This window comes from Corvus moneduloides, chromosome 3 (genome assembly GCF_009650955.1).
Source record: "Corvus moneduloides isolate bCorMon1 chromosome 3, bCorMon1.pri, whole genome shotgun sequence".
NCBI classification, from domain to species: Eukaryota; Metazoa; Chordata; class Aves; order Passeriformes; family Corvidae; genus Corvus; species Corvus moneduloides.
Window position 1 is genome coordinate 108,669,435 of NC_045478.1, and position 12,851 is coordinate 108,682,285.

Below are 12,851 nucleotides of genomic sequence, written 5' to 3' on the forward strand. Positions count from 1 at the left end.
GTCTGCTACTGGCCCAAATGTGTATTTTTGTGGAAATTCAACCCCCACTCCCACCACTGCAACTCTTGAGAAGCAAGGAGGTATCTTAGAAAATATCGGTGCTAGAAAGAAATTCCAGATGTTAAACTGAAAGTATGCATAATTTCAATTTTATGAGCATGGACCTAGATGTTGCAATTTTACCAGAATTATGCAGATTTGGTGCCCCCTGCTGTCTTTTACTACCAGAGTGACCCATGAAAAATACGAGTAAGTGATTAAACACGCTGAACTGCACAAAACACCCCCAAAGAACGAATGAAGGATGCTGTTCAAAAAGGCACATTTAAACTAGAGTGTGAGTCCAGAGACTGCTGAAGCACCCAGGAGCTGAGAACAGCAGAGCTCTATGTTGGGAATGGTCACAAGGAGGAAAAACATTGAGTGCACCATGGCCAACAGGCACCACACAGAGAGCTGAGCTTCAGCCTTGGCACACCTCCATTGCTTCAAAACAGGACCACAGAAAAGACTCAGTCTCTTGTGGGGATAAAACCACATGAAATCCTTGTGGTCTCTCTTTTCTCGCTCAACACTCGCTCTGCTGCATTCCTGCCTCTCACCCCCAAACTGGAGAGTTTAAACACTCTAAATACTTTCATATGATGGGAGCATCTAGAAGTCACAAAAAATAAGAGTACCAGTGGTACCCCCAGGTACACACCGGGTGCATCTACATAAGTGTGTTATCAACTAAAGTGGAAGAAGACACGCTCCAGGAGCACAGCCAGTACAGCAGGCTCCTGCACGGGACAAGCCCAGAGCTAACCTGAAGTACAACCCCTGCACAGCCGCTGGGGTGGCAGCACAAGCTGCTTCTCTCTCCAGAGCAAACCTTCTTGGGCCACACTGCAAGCTAAAGGGACTTCAAATGGGACTCACCTGCTGAATCCCACTGCCTCAGAGGGTGGTTGTCTCGCCTCTCCATCCTCCTAGCTGCTTGTTGCCAGTCCATCCATTCCATTAACCCCAGCAACCTTCTGGCTTCTTGCTTAACTTCCTGACTTTAAAAAGTAATCTCTCCCTTTTTTCCCCCCAGGGCTGGTTTTGAGTTGGATCAGTTTATTGGATGGTCATGTGGGTGCCTGGTCTGATGTAAGAGGGGGAGGAATGTCCCTTTGGCAGCAGGACAGTCTCAGATCGGCTTAAGCTAATCATGAAACTTCTGTCCTAAATCAAATGAGGCTGTGAGGTGCCAGTGGGTGCAATGGCTTGTCCAAACTAACAGAGCACATTTCTAGCACAGCTGGGTTGAAATCCTGCTATAATCCATGGCCAAGATATTATATCACTAACTTAAAAAAATTTCTCTGTTGGTCTCTTGCCCATTCTTTGCACTCCTACAGGAATACCACACAATGTAAGTGATGAAGAAGCAAAGCACAGTGCTCCATCTCAGCCTCAGCAAAGCAGCAGACAGGACTTTTCCAGGAAGAATATCTATTTAAGTGATTTCCTACTGCAAATCAACAGGCTAACAAGTGATAACTTTGTCTGCTTAAGCTCAAAGACATTTCTTTAAAGGGCCCTTCATTCTAATAGTCACATGTAATCAATCAGTCAGTTATTTCCTCCCTTGGCTATCTGTGCTTGAACAAACAAACAAACAAAAACCAAAAGCAAAACCCAAACCAAACCAAAACAAAAACAACAACAACAAAACAAACAACAAAAAAACAAACAAAAAAAGCGCCAACCAAACAAAAAACTCCACAGAGAAGGGACAGTCCTGTCTTGCCACAACAGTGGTGTTCAGTGACTTGAGACTGGTGCCTTTATTCCTGAAATCACGGGTGCTAAAACAGCATTATGCTGTACTTCAAGCAGATATGCAGCAGAGGATGCTTTATCATTTCATATTCTCCTTGTTTTGGAAGGCTTTTAGGACTGACATTGAATCTATGAGTCACTGACTGCTCTGGAAAGGCTTACTAGTGAATAAGATGAAATTTCTGTCATTTTTAGTGCCTGAGAAGGTTTTTCAACTTCAAGAGAAAAGAATTTATTCAGTTCTCTGACATTTATACATATAAGTTTTAAATGGCCATTTTCAACTCTTGAACTCCTGTGACTTAGTGAGATGGTATGATCTGTATTACATCTGCTGTAGCAGTATTTAAACAAACATCCTTAATAAAATCTTGATCACTCCTACCACCTAGAAATCCTGGGTTTTACTTCACACATTTTATTTTCATACCTCAGAATTCAAAATACCAGAAGACAGGAGTTTGGTCTGGTAACTATTAAATTAGTTGCACCCTGATACAAAATCAACTTGCTTACTACATCCTTTATAGTCATCATTTTACTCAGTGAACTGGCTGCAGGGACTGTCTAAAAATTCACTTCTGTCTCCTCTAAGTGTTGTTTAAGTCAGTGGTCTGTCCTCTATTCACCTCTTTTCAGGGTGAAACACAGCCACACACAGCTATGTCAGGGGTTGTGCAAGAAGAAGATTATGAGGGTGGATCCACTTGTTTTGATCTCCTGACAGACCATTGTGGCTCACCCTGCTACCAGGCTGTGAGGGTGCTCCTGCAGCCACCTCCTTGCTCTTTTTCCACTCCTAAGCTCTCTTCTTTTTCTCCTTGTTTTTCTCCTTGAAATTACGAAATTTATGTGCATGTCTAGCAGCCACCACTTGCAAAGAACCAGACCTCGATACTCTTGAGAGCAAGGAGCCAATTTTTAACTATTGAAATGAATGTGAGTGCTGGAAGAGCTGCTTTGACACAGGAGGGAGGTGTGCAGAGGGGTGAGTGTGGAGGTTTAAGTCAGGTCTTATTATCACAAGACCTCAGGGCACTGGCTAATCAGCAGGGGTGTAGCTTTATTGGGAAAAGTGTCTTTTATGATATTCATGTCTGTATCTGAAACATTCCATTTCAGTGAGACACCAGAGACACGTATGAGCCACTGGGGTGCTGCATCATAGCAATTAATTACTAGGAGACTCTCTTCCAGGGCATGGCAAGCCCCAGAGTGTGGGAAGGGATAAAACACATCCCTACTCATGTCTTTCAAGTATGCTCTTCCCAACACAGAAACTAAGGTAAATATCAATATACATGTCAGACTTCTTTCTTCTCTCAGCATACTCTTTTTCCTGTAATCCAAGTATTGGGACACATTTCTTCCACCTACCACGTATCTGGATTTTCTTTTACCTAAAAATGCAGGTTTGCACACTGTGAGTTGTAGCTTTCTCCTCACAAGATAAGAATAAAGAATCCAGAACAGGGAAGTAAAAAACTCCAAACTCAGCTCACAGTGTAAACAAAAGACTTTGCACTTACTCCACTTGTTGGACATCCTGTCTAGAATAGGATGGCAAATTGCCCTAGGCTTTGTTTTGCTGGCTAGCAAAATATGCTGTAAACAAAGCAGAAGACAAACTGGTTTCTAACAGGATTTGTCCAGTGTTTGAGGAATAAAATAAAACTTCTTAAGGCTAAACCCCAACACAACCAACCAACCAAAGCAGTGGAAGGATTGAAATGAGCTACATATAATTCAAAAAAACCAAACCAAGAGTTGGCATCATGACCCAGAGCCAGAATTCAAGTCATTTGAATATAGAATAAACAGTGGAGGGACACCATGCAAAACCAAATTTCTGCATATCCATATTTCAGGGTTGGGTTAAAGAGCAAAAGATCTGTTCACCGTCTCCTTCTGGAGACTAAACCAGAATTGAGCCAAGTGTATACATATGGTACTATATCAGTAAGTACCAGTATATATTCTTATGTTAGAACAACATTTTATCACATACATTTGTTCTTATCAGAACCTGGAATACAAAAACACTCTTCATCCTGCAGTTAATAACAACAGGTGACAATCTGTTCGCAGCAAAGAGTGCACTTTATCAAGCATTACTTCATTTTCACTCTTCTGTTTCCATCTCTTTGTGTCCTTGTAAAGACTGGGGCAGCAGGTGTGAAACAAGGACTACTAAATGTACAGAATTCCAAGTAATAACATCCAAAACCTGGTTTTTCTCTCATGATGAACAACTTTAGCTCCAACATGTGCAGTTATTTTAAGGTAATTTTATCCTGAATTCAGCATTTAAGGATTTTATGACAATGCAGTATTTCATGTGATCCTATTAAATATGAAATACTGATGATCATAACAATTTTTAAATAGTGTGAAATAGGTAATATTGATGTTCTTGCAAAGTGATGCTGTAGCACAGCCTTTCCGTTTGTGTTTGTGTGTGTCTTGGTTCTCTCCTCACCCTATACAGCTGGATTTGTCAGAATGTCTCATTTCTCCCTTTCTGGCTGCAGTTTCCCTGCATGAAAACTGGGTAGGGTAGATATGAATAAAGGGTGCGAATACAGATGTCACCCCAGTTCTGGATGAAGACAAGGCACACGCTCAGGGAGCTGAAGAGCACTGCTGAGGCACGCAGTATAACCACAGCTAATGCAGCCAAGATAGGGCCTTAGGGCAGCAAGTGACTTTGCAGCTCTGTCTAATCTCCAGGCTTATAAAGTAGTTGCCTTCTGACATTGCTCCTTCAGCTGTGTAACTCTTCTTACCTGTAAGAAAAAGCTTCAGTTGTTCCCTGAGACATCCCCAAACAATAGATATAGTAATATATTTATAATGGGCAGCTGCTGCTTGGTCCACTGCAATTAGATATTCTGAAATTTTGATGGCATTCCTTTATTTTAAACATGCAACCAAGAGTAAATATTTAATGGTCAGTGATCCCTAAACAATAAAGTTTAATTTCTCATTTACCAGGTATATGGGAGTAAATCCATATTCAGAGCTCTGTAATAAAAACACAGCTCATAAAGTAATATTATGCTTTGGAATATAAATATGAGGCATTATGCACAGCATATAATTTATTCATTCTTGACTCTGGCATAAACAGTCAGAGGTGAATGCCACCTAGATTGTTACTAATTACACCTTACACCTTTATGAACAGACTGACCAAAGCACTTACCAGCCATGCACGACAAGCAATTTGTTCTAAGCCACACAATGAGTCAGTGGCAAACAAAGAGAGGAAACAAGGTTCCTTTATCTTCCAGACTTCTTCTGAGCCACAGCGTCTCGCCAGCAAGAATTAAAAGCCATTTCATACTTCATAGCTACTTTTGTCACTGTTTCACCAGAGTTATAACCTCAGCCTCACAACGCATTAAAAAGCTTTGTACAAGTAAATACATAAATATATGTGTGTGTGTGTGTGTGTTTTACATATGGCAAAACATAAGCTTAATGGAATAAAGCCTCACATCTCCTAAAATAGCTTAGTTTTACTATTTGTACACCCTACCAAGGGAAAGAGTACTACTCTAAAAGCACACATTTATTGTGTAAACCTCAGTATTTTGTGCAGCCTTTAGGTTCACTGCAATCCTACTGTACTACATTTTATGCTTCTTTAATAACCACTGGGTGTCACAGTTATCAACAGAAAATGCTTGGGGGACTTTTCCAGGTTCATTATAGGGATTCATATCATCACAGATAATACCAATTCCTATACCTGTAACATTAATATCCACTCCCCTTCCAAGATGAGGAAATGGCTTCCTCAATAAAAAAAATCAGAGTTAATACAAATGGTGTTCTTTTAGAAAATGTAGCAAAATGGAGATATATATTTCAAACTTAACCTACAGGTACGATTCTGTCATACTGCATATTTGTAAAGTTCACTGCTGGAGTGGAATGAGGTAATTCTAGACTTCGTGGACCTGAGGAAAAATTTCCATAGGCTTTCTCTTCCAAAAATTAGGTGACATGAGAAACAATTATTTCCTCTCCATAAGAATCCCATTCACTCAAAGAAAATCTAATATTTTGGCAGTACAAACAGCACTATAGCCTTATGCTTCAGGTCCCAGCTCTCAGAATCACACAACTAGCAGAAGAACATGAGTTTTCTTAATGAAAAAAGTACGTTTCATCACAGAAAAGAAAATGTGACCCCAGTGACTTTTCAGGTTTGCAAACAACAGCTTTAAATCATATGAACTGCTCCATGTCTTTGTTCAGTTGTCAGCTCCAAAGGGACAAAGCATGTCCACCCCACAAAATCCCCATGAGATGACTATTTCACCCACCCACATGTGTGCCTTACACCCAGAGTACTGGAGAGCTGCTCTGGGCATCCAAAGCGTAGGCAGCACCAAGTAAACCACTTGCAATTATAGGGACTGTGTCACCATATACGTGATCCAAATGATCCATGAGGAAAGGCTGGCATGGCTGGGACACTTGGGAGAAGACAGAGTGGACAGCCAAGGACTGGTGCTCCTAAGTGCCTTGGAATGTCTGCAGGATACTTGGGAAGCCTCTGTAGTACACATGCTAAGGGATACTGATCTGGAGCAAATGCTAAGAGCAGCCAGGGATTCATGTTTGTGATAATTCTGGAAACAGGGTTTTGGGGCTCTTTGCCAGGACCTGTAAGATGTGAAGAAAGAAGGAGGAAGGTATTCCATGGATATCTCCTGTATCTTGGAGTATGACATTTGAAGGCTGAATTAAGGAGCGTGGGTCAGTTACCAGCTGCCACATTTCTCATTCCCTACTTTTTCTTACCCATCTCTAAGTTCAAAAATAGAGACAACTAAAAAATGGAAGCAGAGAACTAACTTAATCCCTGAAAATCAGGCTCCACAGAAGCACCTACGGTTCCTGGCCACAGTTCAGGTGGCGAGTGAGAGATGCAGGCTGAGACATGGGCAGGTGAGACAGAAATGCCAAACAGGCACTGTCATGAGAGGTGTGTAACACATGGCAGGCACCACCTCTCTCTCATGCACTATGTTTAGGGCCTCAGATCGCCCTGAGCAAATCACCCTGCCCTGCCAGCATTTTCTAACTCCTCCATTTCAGCCACTTGCTGCCTGATCAGCTAAAATGACTGTCTCAGCCAGAAATGTGATCTTTTTTTTCTTTTTTCTTTTTCCTTTAACCTATATTCATCCAAGTCCAGATGCACAGAAAAAGGCACATGCAGGAGAATGCAAGCATTATCTAATACATAAAAGATGGATGCAGAGAGGAAGAGAATTAAGCTGTTCTTCATGCCCAGCATGGCACGATAAGAAGTATGGGTGTGAACTGCAGGTGGGAGGTTTTAGATTAGACATTAGAAATGGCTTCTTTTAACAGTAGGCATAATAAGGACTAGAATAGATTGCTTGAGGAGGCTGCAAAGGATTTCAAAAACAGGTTAGACAAACATTTATCAGGAATCATATTGGTATACAGGTTTGCAGACTGGAGCAAGGAATGTATTGCTCAAAGTCCTTTCCAGTCCTGTTTTCCTGTGATTTTTTGATCCAAAGATGCCTAATGACCTATTTTTTTTGCTACGGATTGGTTATAAACAAATCTCACAATCTTAAAAACCTGCCAGCAAAATAATAGGAAGGACTTTTTAAAAAATAAACATTATTCCAATTCCTTCTCTTAGTCAAAAAACCCTCCCACTCTGCAACACATTCAACTACAAAGCTGAATACAGTCAGTAAAATACTGAAAGCATTAGCAGCACTGCTAACACTCTGGCAATAATACAGCAAGTGATCTGAAATCCGTATTTCTTTTGACCAACTTCTTGCCACTTGTACCTTTCTGTCCTTCTTGGCACCCAAACACAATACAAAATTTTCTAAATTACTTGAGCTTTAATGCACACTTTCATTAACATAGCAGGTGCAGTTATTTAGACCATTAATGTCCTAGCAGTAGTGGAAGTTGGGAGTGACCCCACTGCAAATTAACAGTTCAAACACAAGAGGTGAATGGTGCTTTAAAATACAGCTGGAAATCTTCCACTGTACCCAAACAGGACTTGTTCCAAAGTCCTTGTCTGAAAGCTGCCCTCTTAACACAAGTCACTTGAGTTGGAGGAGAAAAGCATTACAGATTAATTCTGGTTTGTGGAGAAAAGAGGCTCTTTTCTTCCAGCTGAAGTTGAAAGCTGCCAGCAAACATCAGCGACCTATTTGGAAATTTTGGACTGACTCCTCATGTGATTTGACCACGGACTTTTTCTCCACTTTCTATTGTATTATTTCTATGAAGTCAGTCACCAAAAGCTTCTCTGAGTCAAATTCATTCTTTTCTTGGCCCTTTCCCATTCACACTACTGTGCCACTATTTGTCTTTCCCTTCCCATTCCCATCACTTCTCAGCAATAATTTCCCTTCCAATAGTTTGAAAGACTGATGCCAATGTTAAGAATAAACCTACAGGGGAATCCCCCTATTCAACTGTTCTATGTCACCTTTCCATTTTGCCTCCTCTTTCTAAACTGTAAGCTTGCTGGGGCATGGACAGACATAAATTCAAACTAAGTATCTCCAAAAGTAGGGCTCACTTTGCCTGGGCCTGTTGGGATTACTGGCACATGGATATTAAAGGCATTGCATTTATGCACTGTAAATAATGCAATGTAATATAATGTCAGATTGTGGCTACTACCACATAACTCAGGAAATAGAGAAAATAACCTCCAGGAATTCTTCATGAAATATTACAAAAAATTATGAAAACAAGGAGATGCAAAAAAAGGAGAGTGAGATAAATCCTATTGAGAATGTGCTGCTCACATGTCAAACCACACTGACAATTACTGAATACAGAACTGGCCACAGAGTGGGGTCCCACGGCGTGTGTTCGGTAATTGCATCACCTGTGCTACATATTCTGAATAACTTCGGTTGAACTCCCTGACTTATTACTCATGAAACCCTATAGTTAAATGCAGGATATGGCCGCACAGCTCAGTGCAGCACTCCTAACAAGTAACTCCAAAACAAGATGCTGGAGAGGTGTGTCACCAGGCTGCTCCACCCCGGATAATGAGCACAGCAGCCAGCTGGGAGGGCGGGCTGCATCTTCCATAGCCCCAGCCCACAGTCCAGTGTCCCTCTGGGAATGGGAATGAGGAACAGGACAATTGTTAGACCCATCTCACTTCAAAGACTTTAAGAAACAGCCTTTTGATGTCTATGTAGCACATATGGATGTTAAGATAAGATCTGCTTCTCTTTTAACTAAGGGACCTCTCTAAGTCAGATTCCAGTCCTCCTTGTTCACAGCCACCCAAATTGCTCTTCATTTGCAGAGCTAAAATGACGGCAACGTGATCAAAAGTCACAGCAAATTGAGTGTTACATTGCTGTTGATTAATTAGATTATTAAACACATTTTCATTTGTTTCAGTGGACCCTATGTTGCCCCACACAGGTAAGATCACAAAAAATGTGCACTGAAGCCAGTAGACCTTACACACAGGTGTAAGCTAGTCTTAAAACAATGTAAATCTCATTTAGGTAAACAAACAACAGGCCCAATATGTCATCTACCTGAACTTATTAAAACAGCAATCTATACCAAGTATTACTTGGGTTAATCACCATGAGTCATACCCAGTGAACCTCATTCTGATATTTCTTGCTCTTCCTCACATAAACTTCTGTGGTGTAAAGAGAGCAGGATTAGGCCAAACAATTCCATGAGCTCATTAGCCTCACACCACAAACACAAATCAGACACGCGTAAGAATAAAGAGCCAGTTTGGCGAGATACCATGATGCCAAGTCAGGTCAGTCAGGTTATAATAATTTTTAATTAACACTCTTCCAAGTTTCAGTGTTATTTATTTGCATGCCAGTGTCACTCAGAACAATCCAATCCTCTTTCCTCCCTATGAAAACCTTTGAAAAAACTGAAAGAAAAATTTTCAGCCTGATCTGTACAAAGAGAAATCCAATGTAACGACAAATAAAAATGATAGTTGAGCTTGAAAACCCTTAATGAAAACATCTTTAGAAATGACAAGACTGATATATATCCACTGATCAAGAAACAAAAAGCATAAATCAACACAGGTTGAACACCACAGAAGACATGATTTCTACTTTACTATCTATTTTCGATTATGTTTATCCAAGCAGCAAAAATTCCCTATCTCAGCAGCTTTATATTGCCTTGCCCCTGAAAATGCTCCCTTTTGAAACATCATTAGTGTTACTCCCTAAGGAATACAAAGGTCCAGTGTAAAATTCAGCAGGTTGAGCATTCTGGAAGGTTTCATTAAAAAAAAGTATTATTTAAATTATGTTTTGAAAATGCTTGATAGGGCAATAACTATGCAATATTATTCATCGAGACTTGTTTCAAAAGCCAAGTCATGGAAGCAGTTGTTGACAATCTGAATCTGCCTCAATTTACTGTCTTCACAGTATCTGTAGTTGAAAAAATCCACACCAAATATCTGTTCCATACATTAAACTATTTACAATTTAAATTAATGCTTATAGGTATTCATGTTATATAGGTAAAATGATAAAAACCATTAAAGGTGTTGAAAGGCATAGCTAGAACTGCTATTCCTATGACAAACTTTAGAACGTATGTGAAGTAGCATAGTCTTATTTTTCACATAACATTTGTAATATGCTTTATTAACCTTATTAATATTTTGTTAACAATATTGATAAAACACAAATATTTAATATGTTATAAAAGTAAGATGTTGAGTAATATATTAGTTCTGTGTAGAAGACAGGTTAAGGATGTTTTAGCACCAAATAACTCGTAAGATTTCAGTGAAGTCATAACGTGTTCATACCACACATTTTAGGATATATGCATGGTCAAACTTTTTTAACAATGAAATAGATAATCCTAAGTGTCTTCTCAGTGTTGAAATAATGCTATCAAAATATTGTTGAAGAAGGCATGCAAGTATGTGTTATGGGGTAATTGACCTTATAAAATATAAAAATTAATATGAAAAATGAATGGGTTTAGTGAACTAAAGTGCCTATTTCAGAGTTTTGTTGAAAAGGCTTTATTTTCAACATGGGATACCTGTATTTCTTCTTTATTTTTACAAAAGATGAGAGATTGTGGGAATAAAGAGACACTGCTGTCAGTTTTGTATACACAGAATGCTTACTGCATTTAATCAGTAAAGGTTTTTAAGCTTTCACTTTGCTTTTTGTTCCTCTGATAATATTTCTATAATAATTTTAATAGTGCGCATATTTTTAAAGTAACAAAACTAATTAAGCATTGGTGACTACCCTTTACTATCTAATGAACTGCACATAGGCTCCAGTTAGGCCCAAGAGCCACAAGACACATACCCTTAAGAATCAAGAGGATGGAGAGCTCTGGGAGCAGCTTCAAGATAAGATGTGGTAGGTCTAGACCCTCAGAGATCCCCAAAGGTCATCCTCAGATCCTCCCTGGTAACGTCCTTGGAGACGTTCTGCTTCTTCAGGTGACCTGTCAATACTGGCCTGAGCATCCCACAGCTGAGTGTTAGGAACCATGATGACCCTTGAGGAGAGATGATGACAGATCACCAAGAAGGGATGTGATGGTACAGCTCCGCAATCCACGAGCCACAGGCTGGCCTCCCAGTGACATGGGAGTAAGTGTTCCACTGCCACAGCTCACTGTGGCTGTCCGTGGCACATTGGCATCCCTCACCTAATAGGACACTGTTTGAATTTCCAAATTTGCGATCACAGTGGAAGAATGTAGGCCAGAATTCACCTCTTTTAACTCTTCTCATCTACGAGTTACTGATGTACTCTAATGTAGCTGGGCTAGGCTCCCGCAGTGTCACTGCAAGACACCAGAAAGCCACACATCCCATCCTATGATAAGGATCTGGGATGAATCACCTTTGTGGGTGCCTCCACCTCTCCAGAGGAAGCCTAGAAAAATAGCTTGGGCCAACTGCTTAACTTAGAGGTGTACAAAGTCAGCCTGGATTAACCCCATGAACTATGTTTTTCAAAAAGAAAGTTCTATCAAGGTTTTCCTGCTAACGCTGTTGTTATAATAATAACACCAGAGCAGATTTATCAAGCTACCTACTTTGCATTTGTGTCAATGCTCCTGGCAAAATGAAATTAGTTCTGTTCAGCTGTGCCTTTGGCACCACACATCTTTGGCAGGGGACTCCTAACAACACATGGGTATTCTTTTAGCTTCAGGGAGGGGAGTCTTTGTCTTTTAGGACTGAAAGCTTGAGCTCATTTCAGGATGCATTGTGAGGTTTTGAGAGGCCACAGTGTGCAATATAATTAGTTACTCTGAGGTGACAGATTTGTTTTAATTCATAAAACCAGGTTCCAACTGTGAAAACGCAGTAAACAGTACTGCCCACAGAAGTATGTCTGTGCATGCACTGAAATATTTAAGAGACAGAACCTTTGATCCTAATTTTACAAAACTCCCCTTTCCTCCTTCCAGCTGGAACTACTTCCCACCATACCTCCCAGCACTGACAGTATTCAGCAGGACACACTCCTCTCTCAGACGTGGAGCTCTGAAGAAGTGTTATTAAATTGGAGTTACTTACAAAGAAGGTGTTGGTATTTATAGAAAATGAGGAACTACCTCGAAAATTCTACAGATGTAATTGTGTCTATTGTATCATCTTGTCCTGATGGATAAAAATAGGAATGACAGTATCTAGGGTGTCCTGCCCATTAGTCCAACTGGTGATGAGTAATGCAGCCAAATGAATGTCAGTAAATCCTAGCTACCACACCATGCTTCAGAAACCCTCCTGGCACTCTTCTTTAAGAGAAAAGCCACAAAAGCATAAAGGTTTAATCTGCATGTATTTGAAATTATTATGTTATTTATGAAGCAAAGATTTGAATAAGGTGTATTAGTTGCTCCAAACACATCTCACTAAAAAACTGTGCCTGCCTATATTCCACAGATCGTACCCTCTTCAACCCCGCACCCCAAGTATTATACAAAATTTGGTGAATGTTACACTT

The 12,851-nt window shown here is 40.2% G+C and overlaps 1 long non-coding RNA gene across 3 annotated transcripts in view; it reads right to left on the bottom strand.

The window, feature by feature from the left end:
• The window catches only part of LOC116441469, a 32,213-nt gene that overhangs the window by 12,696 nt on the left and 6,666 nt on the right, over positions 1–12,851 (bottom strand). Inside the window, exon 4 of one of the 3 annotated variants that reach the window (XR_004239085.1) lies at positions 922–4,595. The exons of the other annotated variants lie outside the window; for them this stretch is intronic. This is a non-coding gene — a long non-coding RNA (uncharacterized LOC116441469). The remainder of the gene's footprint in view (positions 1–921; positions 4,596–12,851) is intronic. 3 annotated transcript variants of the gene reach the window in all.